Raw genomic sequence first — 16458 nt, forward strand, 5'->3', positions numbered from 1 at the left:
GTTGGAGATGCATCCAAGACGTGCTGTGGCAGTTTTTTTAGGTAGTTTTGGTGTTGCTTCTTTAAATCTGATCTTTGTTTAGTGTGAAATATAAAAATTCCTGAAAATACTAACGGTATGTCTTGTGCTGTGCAACTTTAAAAATAAATAGTTTTGGTAATCTGCTGAGGAGAGTCACCTGGGAAGCTCATAACAGTACTCAGAAAAAATGGCCACTGTGTGATTTCCATATGCATATTTTAAGATGACGTCTCTTAATTGCCAAACAGTTATGTTTTGAAAGTCATGAAAATGTCAGTAGTTAATTCAGGCCATGGGAGATCACTCAGGAATTTCTTAGAGTGGTAAGAAGATAATAGCACAGCATTATTCCATGCTCTGCTGGTGAGAGAAGTTGCTCCTTAAGTACAGATTAGCTGTATGATTTGCTTATTCTGTCCTGGAAAAGAGTTTTGAAGCTATAATTTCTTTTTTAAATTTTTTTTTCTTTTTTTTGGTGTTGGACCTTCTCAGTAAGACTGAAAAAATTAGTAAGGCTCCTCAGCTGATGCCTGAAGTGGCTGTGTGGGGTGTGTTTCACCCCTGGTGAGATGCGCAGTCTCGGTGATGTGAGAAGTGATCCCTGTGTTTGTGTGTCTGGCTGTGCCCTGCGAGGTCGTGGGGAGTTCGGAGCCCCTGTCCGCCTGCTTGGGCTGGCCAGGAGCCTTTCCATGGCAGCTGAGGAAGGTGCAGAGTTAGGTCTCACCTTGCTGCTCTTGCCATGGTGAGCAGTTTGTTCCCCCTGCTCCTGTACCCCTGGGGAAGGAATGCTGCAGAGCTTTGTACCAGAGAGTTCTGACAATGTGCTTTGCATAGCTACAGTGCCTGCTGGGGCCTCCGGGGCTGTGTACCCGCTCTACTGTAAGCTGAGCCTGTTTTCCAGTCTGGAATTTACTCTGAGATCAAAATCACTAGTGCTTGCTTGCTAGTGCCGTTAGAAGGTTGTAAATTCCTTTGTTTGTGAGGTGCAGCTTTATAAGTGATGAATCCACGGTGTAATGCATTTAGAAGCAAGTTGCTTTGGCAAAAGATTCCAGATTTTGCTGTGTGATATCAGTATTAGAAAATAAATGGTTGGTTTCTTCACATGGTTTTGTTGCTGTCAAACATACACCAGGATTTTATTCCTGATGAGAGGGATTCAGTGCCTGAGAATGCTTTTTAGACTTGTAGTTATGGAAATGCCAAGTTGATGTTTGAACAGTGGGATTAAAGCAGTTATAGTATCAGTTCTGCGAGAACTAACCTGGATTAGTTTCTGATCCTGCATACACTTGCTTCTGTTCATAACTTTGCTGTGTGACCTACCATGACTTTGTGCTTTTCTACTTACTTAAAAATGAAGCAAGGATAGTGCTGTGTACTGGCTTTGAGACTGCTGTAAACAACTGCAAGATCAGCACACTCAGTGACCTCACAAATACAGATTTATTTTGTAGAGTATTCCATGTAATCCTATCGAGGTATTATAAGGCACACCTACACACACAGAGATTATTAAATCTGAGCGTTTTAGCTCTCAGTTGTTACTGTTTTGTTAAGTAGTATTAACTGAAGTTGATTTGGGAGTCAGCCTGCAAATATGAACTTTGTAAATTAGCCACTTCTACATTAGGATGCGGGAATGTGGAATGTCATTCCAGCTTGTGAATCAAAAGCCTCCTTACTGTAAAGAAATGGAGGCCATTTGTAAAGTGGTGTAGCATTTTTACAGTGCATGGTCCCAGAATGTGATTTTATTATTCTTTCTAAAGCATCCAGAGATTTCACTGGTATTATTGGTGTGCAAAGGATGCCAAGCTGGACTCTAGGATTAGAATTTCTAAAAATGTGAGATTTACATTGATTGGGAAAAATTCTCTTTAGTCTTATTTCCAAAGAAAATATTTCCACTCTGTTTCAATAGGAAATGATGTTATTGTCAACATCCGGTGATGGATGCAGTTTGTATTATAATTTCACAGTTTGTTCCTAATTGTAAAATTATGTGTGATTGGAGAATGAAATTACAAAAACAAGTGAGGAGGTGAGAGAGTGGAAAGGGGAGAAGGTACTCTAAGGTCTGACATCGTATATGTTTACAGAATTAACTTGCCACACAATAAGCTGCTCTTGGCTTCTGTGGCAAGCAGGAATGTCAGTGAGTTTTATACAGCAATAATCGAGTTATGCCTGGGAAACAAATGGGAGGACAGAACATATGGAGGTGCCGCAGAGCTGCGTATAAATAAAACTTACTGGTAGTGAGGTCATGAGAGCAACTAGGAAAAGAGTACTATAGGAAGCACAGTAAAAATTTCAGCAGTGGGTTTTATTGTACTTTGCAGGCAGTGTTGGTTTGACTCTGGGCTTGGTTACTGACCGGCCATCTGAGGTCCAGAACGACTCTTGGCTGGAGCTGGTGGTGCAGATGCTCTGGGGTGTCAGAGCGGGGTCCCACTGGCGGCTGTCCCTCAGGCTGGGTTGTCATGCGACTGCCTGTCTGTGCCTGCTGTACAGGTGAGAGGATGTTCTGCACAGCAAGTGTAGACAGGCAGACACATGACAACTCCGTCCAGCCAGTCCCTTGGAGCCATCGCCGCTGGTGTGCAACACTTTGTGCCAGTCCAGTTTGGGGGGGCATTTGTTGGGGGGAACACACATAACAGAATTAAACTTTTAAAACATTGGCAGCTGCAGAACAAGAACAGAACTTGATTTTATTCAGAAAAGAAGCTTGTCGGTACATGAGTTATCATTGTGCTGACACATATCAGGGATGCGATTTCAACAGACTGGTCACACTGAACATTTGGAAAGCAAAAAGAACTGAAGCCATTGTTTATTTTATATGCAATTCATACAGGATTTTGCCTGCATATTGTACTCGCACATAGTAATTTAACCAGATGTTTTTACTCTTCATGGAAGCACAGAAATTCTGAAGTTCAAGATAAAGGATATGTTTATACAGTGCATATTTTCTAGGAGCAGATAAGTACAATAATCTGGGATGTTAAAAATAAAAATCTTTCTGTATATGTGGAGGCCGCCACTTGCACATTAACCCCATTATAGGGAATGTGCTGGGAGGAAAACTGGTTGCATTTTGTACCAATTTTGCTAATATGTGATAGCTGTACCTGTATTATATTCCTTTTAGTATTTTGATTTGCATGTTACTTCAATGTAGCTTTCTCTCAAAATCTGTACTGTCTAACAAGATAAATTAACCTCATAAAACTTCAGTAAGTTTTTTTCAGTTAAGTATAGACAATACTGTAGATTAAAAGCACGCAAATAGCATCATTTCACGTCACAAGATGTGCTACTTTGTTGAATTTTCACTATACAGAGTACACACAGTGACTGTATTCCAACTTTGCAGTGACATTTGCAACATCACTGGCATATTGTTTCAGAAGGTATAAAACACACTGGAACCTTAAAGGGGGAAAAGAATAACTGTAATTTTCTCTACAGATTAAATGTTTCTGGTTTATAATGGTGATCTTGAATATCTGTTGCTCACTAGTGCCACCATAGGTAAGCAACAAACTTGTGCTTTCAAACCCTTCTCAAACATATCCCATGCAGAATAGCAGCCAAACAAGTTTAAGTCCAGCCTGAAAACTGATTATAAAGGGATTAAATTACCAGACATTAAAGGTGGAGATAGTGCTGCGGTTTTATATGAGACTAATATGTAATTATTCAGGTGTTCTGTCTCCAATAATTTTGCCATAAAGAACAATGTGCATTTTAGTTAATATACAAATTGACTATACAAGTTAAGTTTATCAATTATATGTATAAATTTTCCTTGAACCTAACAAGATGGAATAAGATGTCTTAAATAAATGAATCAACCACAAAACTTGGGTAGCTAATTTAGACATGAAAAATTAATTCCAATACATTAAATAGTTTGTCTCTATAAAATGCTTACTTAATTTTTTGTAGCTCTAAGTAAAATTTTGAGAGTATGCTTTAAGTTGACATTTCTTCCTACCCACTTGACCATTTTGAAGAAAAACAGAAGTGGCAAATTAGAAGTATTTTTAAAACAAATGTAATACACTGATTGTTTCATAGATTTAATCAGATTTAACTGCTGCATTTAGTTGCTCAAGAAATGAAAATCTTTAGTCTGGAAGAAAATAAGGTCTCACTTTCTGTGTTATGGATCCTTCTCAAAATAACAAAGAATTGTACAGTCAAAATGACTGGCAACCTATAGTATAAAATACTGGAAGAACAGAAGTATGCATTTTCTATAATAGGTTTTCTATTAACAGCTGCTAGGGAAGTTGTGCTGGGAGGAAAGTCGTAAGTGGAAGGTTTGTGCCGTCTTTCTAATAACTGTACACAAGGAGAATTCATCAAAGAATCAGCAAAAAGCTTTACATCTCGAACAGAGGCAAGTTTATTTTCCCTTCAGTTAATGCATTGGGTGCTACATAACTAGATTAATATCTTCACTTGATTTTTATTTAAAAACTGAAATTCCTGGAAATTGTAAGTTAACTTGCTAAAAGGGCTTAACATTTTTTGTGCTGTGTCTGGTTGACACGTTGAGTCAGTAAAGGGCTTGAGAATATTTTAGAATACTCATAACAAAAAAAAAATTCTTGTGATTGCCAATATTATATTCACAGAAACTTATGTTAAAGACATGACTTTAAATATTGGTACCTTGGAAACTGAATTGAGAATTGTATTCCCTCCAAAAGTGATCAGGACTCTTTATTTAAGGGAAGGCTGTTATTTTTAGATACTGCTTTGCAGTGCTGTGTAAAATGCAGTACAGAACTACAGTAGAATAATTCAGGAAAGTTTCATTCTTAACTGTGGCATTTCCTGTTTTTTTGTAGGTTTAAACCTGACCCTTAATAGTATTTCAATTAAGATTTTTTTTTTTTTTTTCTAAATAAAGTACAGTTCAGGAAGCAAAGCCTTTTACAAGTAAAAGTAAAGTTATGCTCTTGATTAAAATTTATTTAAAAAACCCAACACACCAAAGTTTAGGGCTTTTCATTTTCCAATCTGCTTAACAGATTTTGATTGAAAGATTATAATGAACATTCTATGTAGAAGCCTGGAATTTTCATGCAGGTATTTTGCTATTTTGGTTATAATATTTTCCACACAGAAATGATACTTGGGTGGTCTGGAGGCACAGTGAGAGTACAGGAAGGGGGGCAAGGAGCATGGGGAGGGTTGCAGTGTCTTTAGTGCTCTGAAAATTCAGATGCACTGAATAGCACTGGGAATGGTAATAAAGAAGACAACATGCAGCTTAATGACAAGGCAGAAAAATGTGAAATGACATGGGTTTTTTTAAAGTAACTCATTTTTTTCACATTTGAATACTTATTTGATCTATATTTATTTCTGTAAAGTTAACTGACTTTCCCCCACCCTTCTCTCTCTTTTCCTTTTATTTTTAGCATTAAAGGAATAGCTAGAAAAGGTTTGAAATATTGTCTTCCTCTTCCCTATTTTATTTTTTTGAGTGCACTTAAAAAAAATAAACTCCCTAAAGAAGAAAGAAAGTCCATTATATTGAAACACTCACCTATTTAAATGTTCTTACTGGCTTTAATTTGCTTTTTCTGTTTTTGTGCATTTTTTGGTAATATATATCAGTTCATACAACAGGCTTAAGCATCGGTATTGTCCTGGCTTTAGAGATCTCTCACCATGATTAGTATGCATTGGGTCCTGCTAAATTTTTTTTATTCATTACTAAAAGTAATATTTGGTGGTATTTTGTTTTTTGAGGTTTTTTTTTCTTTTGAAATATTTACATGCAGCCTACTTGTGTTTGTTGACATGCATATTTAAAGCCTCTTGTTTTGTAACTATTGAAATCTCTTCTCTGTGACTATGATCAACTAGAAATTGTTTCAACTAAACCAGCAGTGTTTTAAGAACCGCAGAATCATTTAATTCACTTTAAAAATGTTTTGATTACTGAGCTGAGGTTGAGATACTTCCTTATTCATTCCTAACAATACAGCCTTTCTTTCCATATCTGTTGCTTTGCACACTGCATTTCCCCCCCGCCTCCTTTCCAAGCCCCATGCCAAGGGGGCCTCCTCGATCTCAGCCTTACAGTCTAAAAATGTAACTTTGAAGAGTCATGGGTGTATGGGAGGGGAATCACTTCCTAAATCCAGAAAGGTCATTTAAAATAAAGATTAGTGCAAATAATGGACTAGATATAAGAGAAACACTCGTTCCATATGTTTCCATCGTCCTTGCTTACTTAGCAAAAGTTAACACAGGCTATCTGCAACACTGTTTTCATGGAGAGCCTATTATTCCCTGGATAACAGCATTTCCTTCCTTAATTTCTAGATCAGAATTATAAAAAGAAAAGTAGCTTTGCAAGTAAGCATGAGATAGAAAAAAATATTTGCAAATGATTATATTCCCCTTGAAAGCAAAACTGAGTGAGTTTCTTAACAAGATTTGGAAACATTTTTCTACTGCTTAAGCAAAATCTAAGTCATAAAACTTTTCAGATTTGCTATGCCTAAACCAGCAATCATACTTAGAGAAATATTAATGCTGGTTTGACTCTAGTTCCACTCCTTTAATTTCTTCCTGTCGCTTCAGATTTTCCCTTAATAACCACATATAATTGTGTGTTGTAGCTCCACTTTTAAGCAGAACGAGAATAAAATTCCATCTACTCATACTATAATGGATAAAACCCCACTAAATTAATCCCAAAAATAATCTTCTACAAAAAAAAAAGAAGAGAGGCTGAATAACTTACAAGTGTATATATACATTAAAAAAGACTTCTTTTGGTCAAAAGACGTAAGTTTTGCTGGGAGACAGAGGGAAATGACAGTGCTAGTCCTTGCTTTGTAAGCTTTAAGGCAGCCAGTCCAGGCACCATCACACTAACACTACATGACCAATTCTCCCCAATAATTCCTCTATTGATTATCGAAGGAACAGTGGAAAAGGTCATCATAATATACAGATTTTTTTGGTTTTGTTTTTAAAAAGTATAGCATCAAGGCTGTCTAAAATACAACACGCATTCTGCTAAATTGGCTGGTTATAATACTAATGGCTGCATATTTATGCTAATTCTTTTTACAGTATAGCTATTCCAAGCCTTCCTGGCAATAATGAGCACCATATAGGTGGGATTTTTTTCTGGTTGCAGTAGTTTGTTACTACTGTTAACTTTAGGGGAGCTGACTCTGGAGTTCGGCTGGTATCAAATTGCAGCCCAGACTTTTTGTATTATTTTGTCCGTGGGGATTTCATTCAGCCCGAGGGTTTTTTTCCCCTACCAGGACAGCTGGAAATTCACCAAAGCAAACTTCTGCATTCGTTTACAAATTCCATTTTTATCAGTGGGATTCAGGACAAAGTACTTATTATTTTGAATGGTAGAAGAATTATCAGCGATTCAAAGTATATATGAGAGCGGCAACAATCAGTCGGTCCTGATCACTCCCATGCAATGTCCAGCCAGGTATTGGGTTGGAAACCTCTTTCTTCTCTTTTATTTATTGATTGATTTTTTTTCCAGCACGTCCTGAACTTTAAGAGGTAAATTTTCCTGACAGTCAAAGGTTTTGTATTCTACATGGCAGCAGCCTGGCATGGTGTAGTCACTTTTTCTATGGTTCCCCTCCCAGTTTTCATTAGCACATATAGCATAAGTTACTTGCAAAGTTTCAACTGCATATAAAAAACTAAATACAGTTTTCTCAGAGGTGATATATTATATTTTACAATAATTTAAAACATTATTCATGCATTCTTTTCTATTATTTTATTACTTTAAGCAAAAATAATTTTTTAAAATTGATCTTCAGATCATAGATTGTAACAGGAGCTATTCAGAACACACACTTCTAGCAAACCTAAGATAAAAAAATATATACGCCTTAAATATTTATACTGACGGCTACAAGTTAAAAAACCCATTAAATTTACCTTTTTAGTTTGTGGGGGGGAAAAAAAGGCTTTATTTTAAGTTAAAAAAAATTAATAAAAAAGAAATGACCGACTTTAACTTTACTGTTGTACACTTCTCTAGGTAGTGTACCTCTAGGTAATATACCTCTCTCATTTCTTGCATGGGTTTTAGTGCACCATCAGAGCTCCATCTTTCTTGCAGTGATGACTGGAGGAAGGGGGGAGGGGAGTCACCTAGGTTCGCCAGGTCATAGGCCAGGTGTTCTTCCAAAGTAGGCCTTACCAGAATGTCTTCCCCGCTTTATTCTGAAGTCCTCCTTTTTCACAGTGTCCCTTAGCGTTTCTTATTCCCTAGTGTGCAAAACCTGTGAAGAAAAATACTGTATATGAGATCTGAAAGGAGCAGTGAGGGTCTTCTCCTTGGCAATAGCAACTTGCGTCCCCAATAGTCCATGCCGCTGCTTTCCCTTGCCCAGTCTAACCAATGTGCAGACTACTGTACAACAGCATTGTCCTGAACAGGTAGTCTGAACACTGGGGCGACGGAGCAGGATCTCCGGACGCGTCTATTTATTTATTTTAAATCCTCTTTTAGTCTCGGGGAAAAACTGCCTTCCTGCATCATGGGTTGTGCTCGGCTCTCCCTCACACTCTGCAGCACTCACTGAAACACACTGAAGTGCTGTGATTTCCAGTCTTGACGTGGCACATTTGCAGCAGACTGGGGATCTGGCAATGAATTTAGGACCAGGAAAAGGGGGAGGGCTGGGCCTGAGAGTCCATATATGGGATGATGTCACCCTGGGGAGGTTTGGGTATGCACTGTGCCGCTGGTGAGACCGCTAGAATTGCCTGCTCTCAGACATGGGTCTGTGTATAAAATGGTACCAGATGTTTTAGTGTAATGTTAAGCAGTCATTTCATCTTCAGGCCAGATTTTTTTCTTCAGCTGGGCAGGAAGTGGGCCCCAGTATGGAAAAGCTGTAAAAAGTCAAGATGTACAGTTTCACTGCAGCCAACAGAGAGCGAGTTAATGTAGATGCAGAATTTGCTCTTTTGTGAAGGCTGAAAAACCGAATTTATAAAAAAGATTTTGCTCGGGAAGCTAATGTAATAAGCCAGTGCTTATTTTCTTTCTTTTTAATGACTCTAGTTGTGCTTTTCTATTTTGGCATTTCAGACCAAGAAAAGGGCAAATAGGTTCATTTTTTCTTGGAACTGTCAGCGGCATGCAGGCTGCCGAGACTTGAACAGTAATTAGAGTTACTTCCTGAAAGTGAAGCCCCCATGAAAAGTCTGGAGAAATGTTCTTTGTCATAGCCTCTACATGAGTAATTAGTTCCACATGTGGCCTTCCTATTTCCCTTCAGCTATTTTGGCTGGCTGGTTGAATACTTTGCTATAGCTCAAGACTTAAAGAAGCTTTAAAGTTTTCATTTCAAGCATCCACTGTGAAAATAGCTATTTCTGGTGTCATAATAAATTGCTTCTGGTAGATCAGTGCTATTAGGCCTGGCATTGTTTTTCACTGGTAACCCTGCTGGTCCCATTTTTCTTTTAATGGTGCTTGGTGGAATTATTCTGCTGAATTTTATCTTTGATGTTTACCAGATCTGTTGAATTTTGCCAAGTATGACTTTACCGTAGATTTTAAGATATTCTCCCCACAGGCAACTAGCCTTGTTCTCCGGTAAATTTTTTTCTTTGTTGCTCATTCTGTTCAATCTAAGTGTTGTACTTAGATTGATTTTGTTGTGTGAGGTTTTTGTCTTTTTTTAATCTGCCTTAGCCCATGGTCTAACACAACCGCTAGCAGAGTAAGTTCGCTCTTCTCAAGTCAAACCTGGAGGTGATTGTGTCTGGGTCTGGATATGCACTGTATGGAATTGTTGCCAGTAGTTATTTTTCTGCCTGGAATTCTGAGGAAAATGTCAGTATCTTGAGAGGTAGATCTTCACCAACTTCTGGACGTGAATGTATGTAAATCTAAACGTGTGCTGCGATGAGCTCTGGCGTCCTAAATAACTTATGCAGGATTTGTTTCTTCTTAGGTGATGGCAGACTCTGAGAGAGCCGTAGTTCCTAGAGGTGCGCACAGGGTAGGTTGCAGAACTCTCACATCAGGGAGAATGAATGCAACAAACTTGGATGCCAGGGAATTTGGAATTGGAGTCTCAATCCAATGAAAAGGAGAAGTGACCTTACGCCAGCTTTGTGGTGGTGGCAGGGCAAGCACTGAATGTCTGTTACAGAATGCGCATCCTCCCATTCTCCCATTTGGATCACAGGGAACTAATGTGTGTCCAAGCAATGCTGAGGTTTCTTGTTTAATTAGCAGAGGTAGAGGTTTGAAGAGGTTTAATGTGAAGCGTGCTTCACTTAAAACCAGCAACAAGTGTGTCAGAGAAAGTGGGTTGGTGGGCAAGGGCTTTTAAAGATAAAACTGTTACAAGGGAGAAAGTAGAGCACACCATGGATAAACCAGGAGGGCTCCCTGTCTGTGTATCACTGCATGTGTAGGGACTGGCTTTTTTATTATATTCCCACTTGGCGCTTGCCTTGTGGAAGAAGAATACAATTTTGGAAAGACTGAGTGGTGATTTTTGTGAGTGGGACTCTCAGTGGAATGGTCAGATTTTCCCCAGTGAGGAACTGTCAGAGATTAATTACTGCATGTGTCACCAAGAGCAAGAAATTATGTTGTCAAGGAAAGACAGTGTTCCAGGGGTCTTCTTTCCACACCAACAGAAAGGGACATAGGCTGAATAAAATGGAAGGCAAAACATTAATGAACCAAGCAGGTTTAGGGCTGAGGGAAGTAAAGTTTGGAGTCTTGCTGCCAAGTGCAGCAGCATTAGTCTGTGAGCTTTTCACGAGATGGTTAAATAGAACCAGAATAGCTCCCCACACTGGGGCCTGGAAATTCATTCCCTGTAAGTTTTGTTTCCTGGCAAAAGCAGAGCTTCAGAGGAATGAAGGAGAAAAACAAGGGGTTTGGGTTGTTCTGGGTGCCCAGGATGATGCTAAAGCCTTGTTGGGGAGAAACTCTAATACAGTGCAAAGCTATTCAGACCTCTAATGCACTTTTTCTTTCCTTTGTAAGGGCTGCTCAGCTGGTTACACGCATCTGTGTTAGACGTCTAGACGAAATCCCTCCTTTTCCACTTGATCTCTGTTTGGAAAAGAATAGGCCCAAGAAGCCATTGACATTTCCATTCCTTCTGATACCAAGTTCAGACTAGACTTGAAATATTTGAAATCTTTCACTAAATAGCTCCCCATCTCTGCAGTGAGGTTTGAACTGCTTCCTATCAATTTCCAAGGCTCTCCTGTATTTTCAGCCATCACAGCAGCAGCATGGCAGGCTGCTTTTGTGGTTGCAGTAATCTGCACTCAGAGAGTCAGTATCAATAATAAACTGTTACCCATAGTTTATCCTAAGTGCCTTCCAAAGGTAGTGATAAACTTTCATTTTTCACAAGTTTATCATCATGCTGACATTCCTGTCATGCTGTGCCTATGAACTCAGCCCCGTGCTTAAATTATTTTCCACAAGCCAACAATATTCTTTGATTTTTAACTTGGAGGAAACTAAGGATTTTGAGAAGTCCAACTTCTTCATTAATGCTTATTTGGAGGATCACTATGAAAAAGAAAATAGCTGTATTTCTGCTAGATTGTTTTCTTTTCCTGGCAGACAGCAGTGTAGTGCCAAGCCATTCTTCATACTGAATGGGATGGACATCTTTGAAATGGTCATGGGTAGCACAGGAGCTATGTGCTTCTTGTTTGTAAAATGTCCCAGACTGCATTTACACCAGTGAAGTGGCTGAAGTGCCATTAGTGTGCATTTCTGCATTAAAAAGTTACTGTAGAAAGTGTCTGGACAATTGTAAATTTTATATCTCTTTGTAAAAGCTCTAGATATGATCCAGGGAATTCCAGAAGAGTAAGTGGCATGTCTGCAGTTGATAAATGAGTTGAAATAATAGCAGGCAATTGAACATAGCTATTTTTGAAATTCTCAAAGAGAAAGTTGTCTGCCATGATTTGCTGTAGCTTTTTTTGCACGTCCAGCCACAAAGGTTAACCCTTTTTGGCACTCAATAAGCTAAATCATGATTTAAGGGATTAAAAATAGGTAGGCATACGATACAGGGAACAGTATGAGCAGGCTGTCAGTGCCATCAGAGCAAAAACCCCTGCAAAACTACCTCCAGGGTCTATTTTGGAGCTGAGTGAACAAAGTGAGTAGAGAATTAAATGCCAGTGAGAGTGAACAAATGCAGTCTCAATTGTGTTCACTTTTATCCAGAATGCATGGGGTATGGATGCAAGAAGGAAGATAAGGATAATGTAGGGACAGAAGAGGTGAGGATGGAGGAAGCAGCAGCACATGAGGCGAGAGTATCTGATTCTTGCTTCTGTCGCGTTTGTGACCTTTCTGTTCATGAATATCACTTAAGGTTGGGCACGGTCTAATGCAGTCTTGCAATCCTGTTGTTTCTTGGTCTTCCACTGTGATCAGACCCTTTTTTTAATTTTAAATTTACAAAAAAGAAAATTTGTCCCTTAGCAATATTGTTGCTTCTGGCCAATGCATGTAGGCATGATTTGTGCTTTCAAGTAGCTCTGCCCATTGTTATGAGAACATGGTATTGAAGTGTGGTGCTCATTTTGAGCTCGTACCATCATCCTCATGTGTTGATTTTAGCATTATTCATAGTGTCGGAAAAGACTGTGAGGGTGGCAGGAGTTTAGCAGTGCTAACTGAAGCCCCCTTTGGTTGGGACTCCTCTGTGAAGGTTATATGACTGCTCAGAGCCACATCTACGTGCCTCACAGTTTTCCAAACAGTCTGGTCTCAGTATTTCAGTAAGTGATTTGATCTTTTATAAATTAGTTTAGTACAGCTCTGGATAATGTTCCAACCTAATGCCCCTCTGTTGTGTAGTTCCTGTAACACATAATGGACTGGTGAAAACCATAGTCTCTAAACACTATATTCCCTGTTCCCAGTCCTTTTTCCTTCCTCTATCTCATATCGCTTGTCCCCCTGTCCTTTCCCTTCTCATCAGACATGTAGTTTGGATGCTTTAGGATATTTAGTTTTTCACCTACTCTTTCACCTTTCTCTGCCCAGTTCCACATTTCTGCTCTATGTGCTTTGTCTCAAACTTCATTTAGGTTTATGGGAGAGATGTGAATGGGGAGAAGGCAAAACTGGAAGGGCTCAGATCAGTTATTTTGGGCATCTAACTGAGATGAAGTTCCTAACAACCATCTTCAGGAGCCTGTGTTTCCTTTATCTTTGGTGTGCAGGGGACAATTCAGCACCTCTCAGGTGGACATCTATAGTGAGCCACTGCTCATTTCTGTCCTTACAGCTGTGAGGAAACCAACAGGAGGTTCTATACTGATGTCACTTCTTTTTGCCTCATTAGCAGTCTGGTTATATCCACCCTGGTTGTAATATGTGCATCACTTTGTGGTCTGTATTGTTCAGCATTTTTTTTGCCTTTCTAGCCAGTGGTCAAAGTTTATCAATTAATAATCTGAAATGTTAGAAAAGAACCAGTGTGCTACAGAGCAGGTATTTTCATATACAGGTGACTTGGTGCTCACTGTGCATTTTTCAGCTTCAATTGTGTGTATACACTCATGCTGATATTTGCATATCCAAACTCTGATATTTGGATAGTAAATTGGTTTGGGGGAGCCATGTGTGCTCAGCACAGGGGTAACAAGTGATTATAATGACTGGCAATGTTTAGATTGCATATAGGTTATTTCATTCCTGCTGAAAAAAAAGTAGCTGCCTTGAATTGTTGTGGCCTTAATGGGAGGCATCCTCTCTGCCTGTCATGTTTTTCTTCAGGAAAAGAACAGGATATGGAATAGCTTTGACATTTCCTTAGTCATTGCTTACTCATACACAACACACAATTAGTGGGGATGCAAAATTAGCTGAGCTAAGTTAATTTTCAGAGCATTGGTGAAGAGCACGATATGCCCTGGATTAACACTGTCCTCTTTCTTGGCTGCTGTGATCTCCTCAACTGTGTTTTAGCCCTGAAGCACGTTAGTGTTAAGCTTTTGGACCCTTTATAAAACCCAGATGTGCAGCTGAATCAAGTGTTCCTTTTCCCCACTCAGGCTCAAATGTTTCAGTCAGGTTACCACATCACTGGAATAGCATTGCATCTCTCACAGGAGATGTCACTTCTGCTACAGAGTGGTTGTAGTATTCAGTAAAGCAAAATAACTGCACAGTAAGGGGGTGCATTTGAGGGAATGTAGGAGCTTGTTGTTTACTGCTTAATGAAAGCCAGGATATATAATGGATAAACTTGTAGTGTTTTATGTTTCTTTTTCCATTCTGTTCTAGAAAAAATTCTCTTTGAAAAGAGAACTGCCTGGGTGACTGAAAAAAGTGTATACTTTCTAGAAGTTTCTAGTCCAAAATCGTGTGTCTTGTTGGGTTTAAACTGCTGGTTTTGTCTAATTAGACTTCGGGGTTTGATTTACCCCTCAGAAATATTTTTATGAACATTCTTTCTTCTGCCCAACTAAGAGACAGTTTGTTGTTACTTTTGTGGGTTTCTTTCTGGCAAAACTTTGTGTTGCAGCTATTTCTATGTTTCAGTAACATAATACACTCTGGGGGCAGATCTTGGAGATCTTTGACTCTAATGAATACGAGTCATGTGAGAGCAAATACATGATTTATTGCATGAGTATATTTTTGATAGTAATGCCTGGAGATGTTTTTAGTGGGGGAAGGGAGATCAAGAAAGAGAAGGATGCAGTTGAAAGAAATTAGTGGCAAAGTGATGTTAACTCTCACCTCAGTTCAAGCCTGTGGTTTGCAATTCCAACATTTTGAATGATCCCAAAACAAAAGCATCCATCCTTTTCACATTTAAGAGCAATCTTAAGGGAATTGTGTTGTAGAAGCAGATCTTAAAATGAACACCAGCAATATTGCTCAGGGCCTGTAAAACTGAAATCCATTTCTTCTAGTATTTATTGTCTTTGGCAGGACTATTATCCTCTCTTTATATTAACTGCTGCGTGAAGTGTCGTCTTTGTCTTGCCAAAACTTCTGTTCATAACATAATTTATTCATAGGTTTCATGCTTTTGATAAAGACTTAACAATAACGAGCCAGGTTCTGGAATGTGAAACAGTGAGTTCCTTTCCTGAGGCTGAATGCAGCAATCTGTCGTTTGTGCTGTGCAGAGATGCAGACTGTGAGGAGAGGTGACTGTCAAAGCTGCATTGCTGCAGCTCCATGAAATCTGTAACAGAACAACTTATCCTCTTTTATGAAATCTAAATCAGGTTTCCAAAGATTAGTAAGTGATATCCAAGGAGTAGTCATGTCTGACTTTTTCTGTAGGTATGAAGATTTAATCACTTACTCTTGCTGACTTAAATATGTAGGCATAAGCATTTTAATTAGAATTAAAGACCAACTTAAAAGCCTTTTGATTGCTCAAAGATTTTGAGATCTGATTTCTGCAAAAATTTCATGTGAACTGGTGAATGATAATGCTCTCAGGCATAGCTTACAACCTCCCTAAAACATTCAATATATTTCTTGAAGATGTGGGAAACAAAAGAGTTAATAGATCAACAGAATGTTATAATTTTTGTTGCATTGTCCCTAAGTACTTATAGTTGCTTTTTTTATCAGTGTCTTCAAGGAAGAGAGGTTTCAAAATTCGTCATTACTACTCTATGTATATTCCAATTAAAAGAAACAGAAATTTTTGTCACTTGAGCTTCTGTGGCCAAAAGAGAGTTTGTGTCCTGCCTTCTTGGCAGTATCTGTTGGTTGTTCTTAGTCAGGTAAGCAAGGTATGATTTATCAGTTTAAAATCCTGATAAAGCTGAGCTACTAACAGACTTTCTCTGTTATTTACTTCACCTGTCTGCTTTACAACTATTTCAGTGTTTGACTTAGCTGTAGCTTTACATGCAGCGCAAGAAGACGTGTGTTTATCATGGCTTTGCTAATGCCTTCTTAGCAGTTGAGGCAAGATGTGTTCTAGAAACCTCTGAGCCATTGTGTTGGCCTGGTAGGCATTTCTCAGTATTTGACAACATCCAACCGCCTAAACTCACTGCAGCTACTAACCAGTAGTTTAGTAAAACATAAGTTCAGTCTTGTTATGTTCATAGTAGTTTCCTTTTCTCAAATTACTAAGCATTTTCAAATAGCTATGTAACTTCCAGAAAAATGAAGCAAGTTACTGAGAGTTTGAGAGATGGAGTCATGAGAGAGATGATGGAGAGCTTTTGAAGAGTTAAGTACCTTTCCTTGTGGATCATGTTAGACACAGGGGATGCTTTAAAAGTGTTAAGTCGTGACAAACACTTCCATGGGTGCCTCTTGGTTCACACTCTTTAGAGATCAGAAAGTTCTTCCCTGTCCCTTCAAGTGTTTGAAATCACAGCAATAACTTCACCTTTGCAGTACAG

At 38.8% G+C, this 16458-nt stretch overlaps 1 protein-coding gene across 15 annotated transcripts in view; it reads left to right on the forward strand.

Annotated features, from left to right (window-relative positions):
• DNM3 (dynamin 3) overlaps nt 1–16458 on the forward strand; it is a 173066-nt gene that overhangs the window by 52281 nt on the left and 104327 nt on the right. The window lies entirely within an intron of this gene.

This window comes from Corvus kubaryi, unplaced genomic scaffold (genome assembly GCF_017639235.1).
Source record: "Corvus kubaryi isolate FWS band 111438036 unplaced genomic scaffold, C.kubaryi_AGA036_p1.0 37334, whole genome shotgun sequence".
Classification (NCBI taxonomy): domain Eukaryota; kingdom Metazoa; phylum Chordata; class Aves; order Passeriformes; family Corvidae; genus Corvus; species Corvus kubaryi.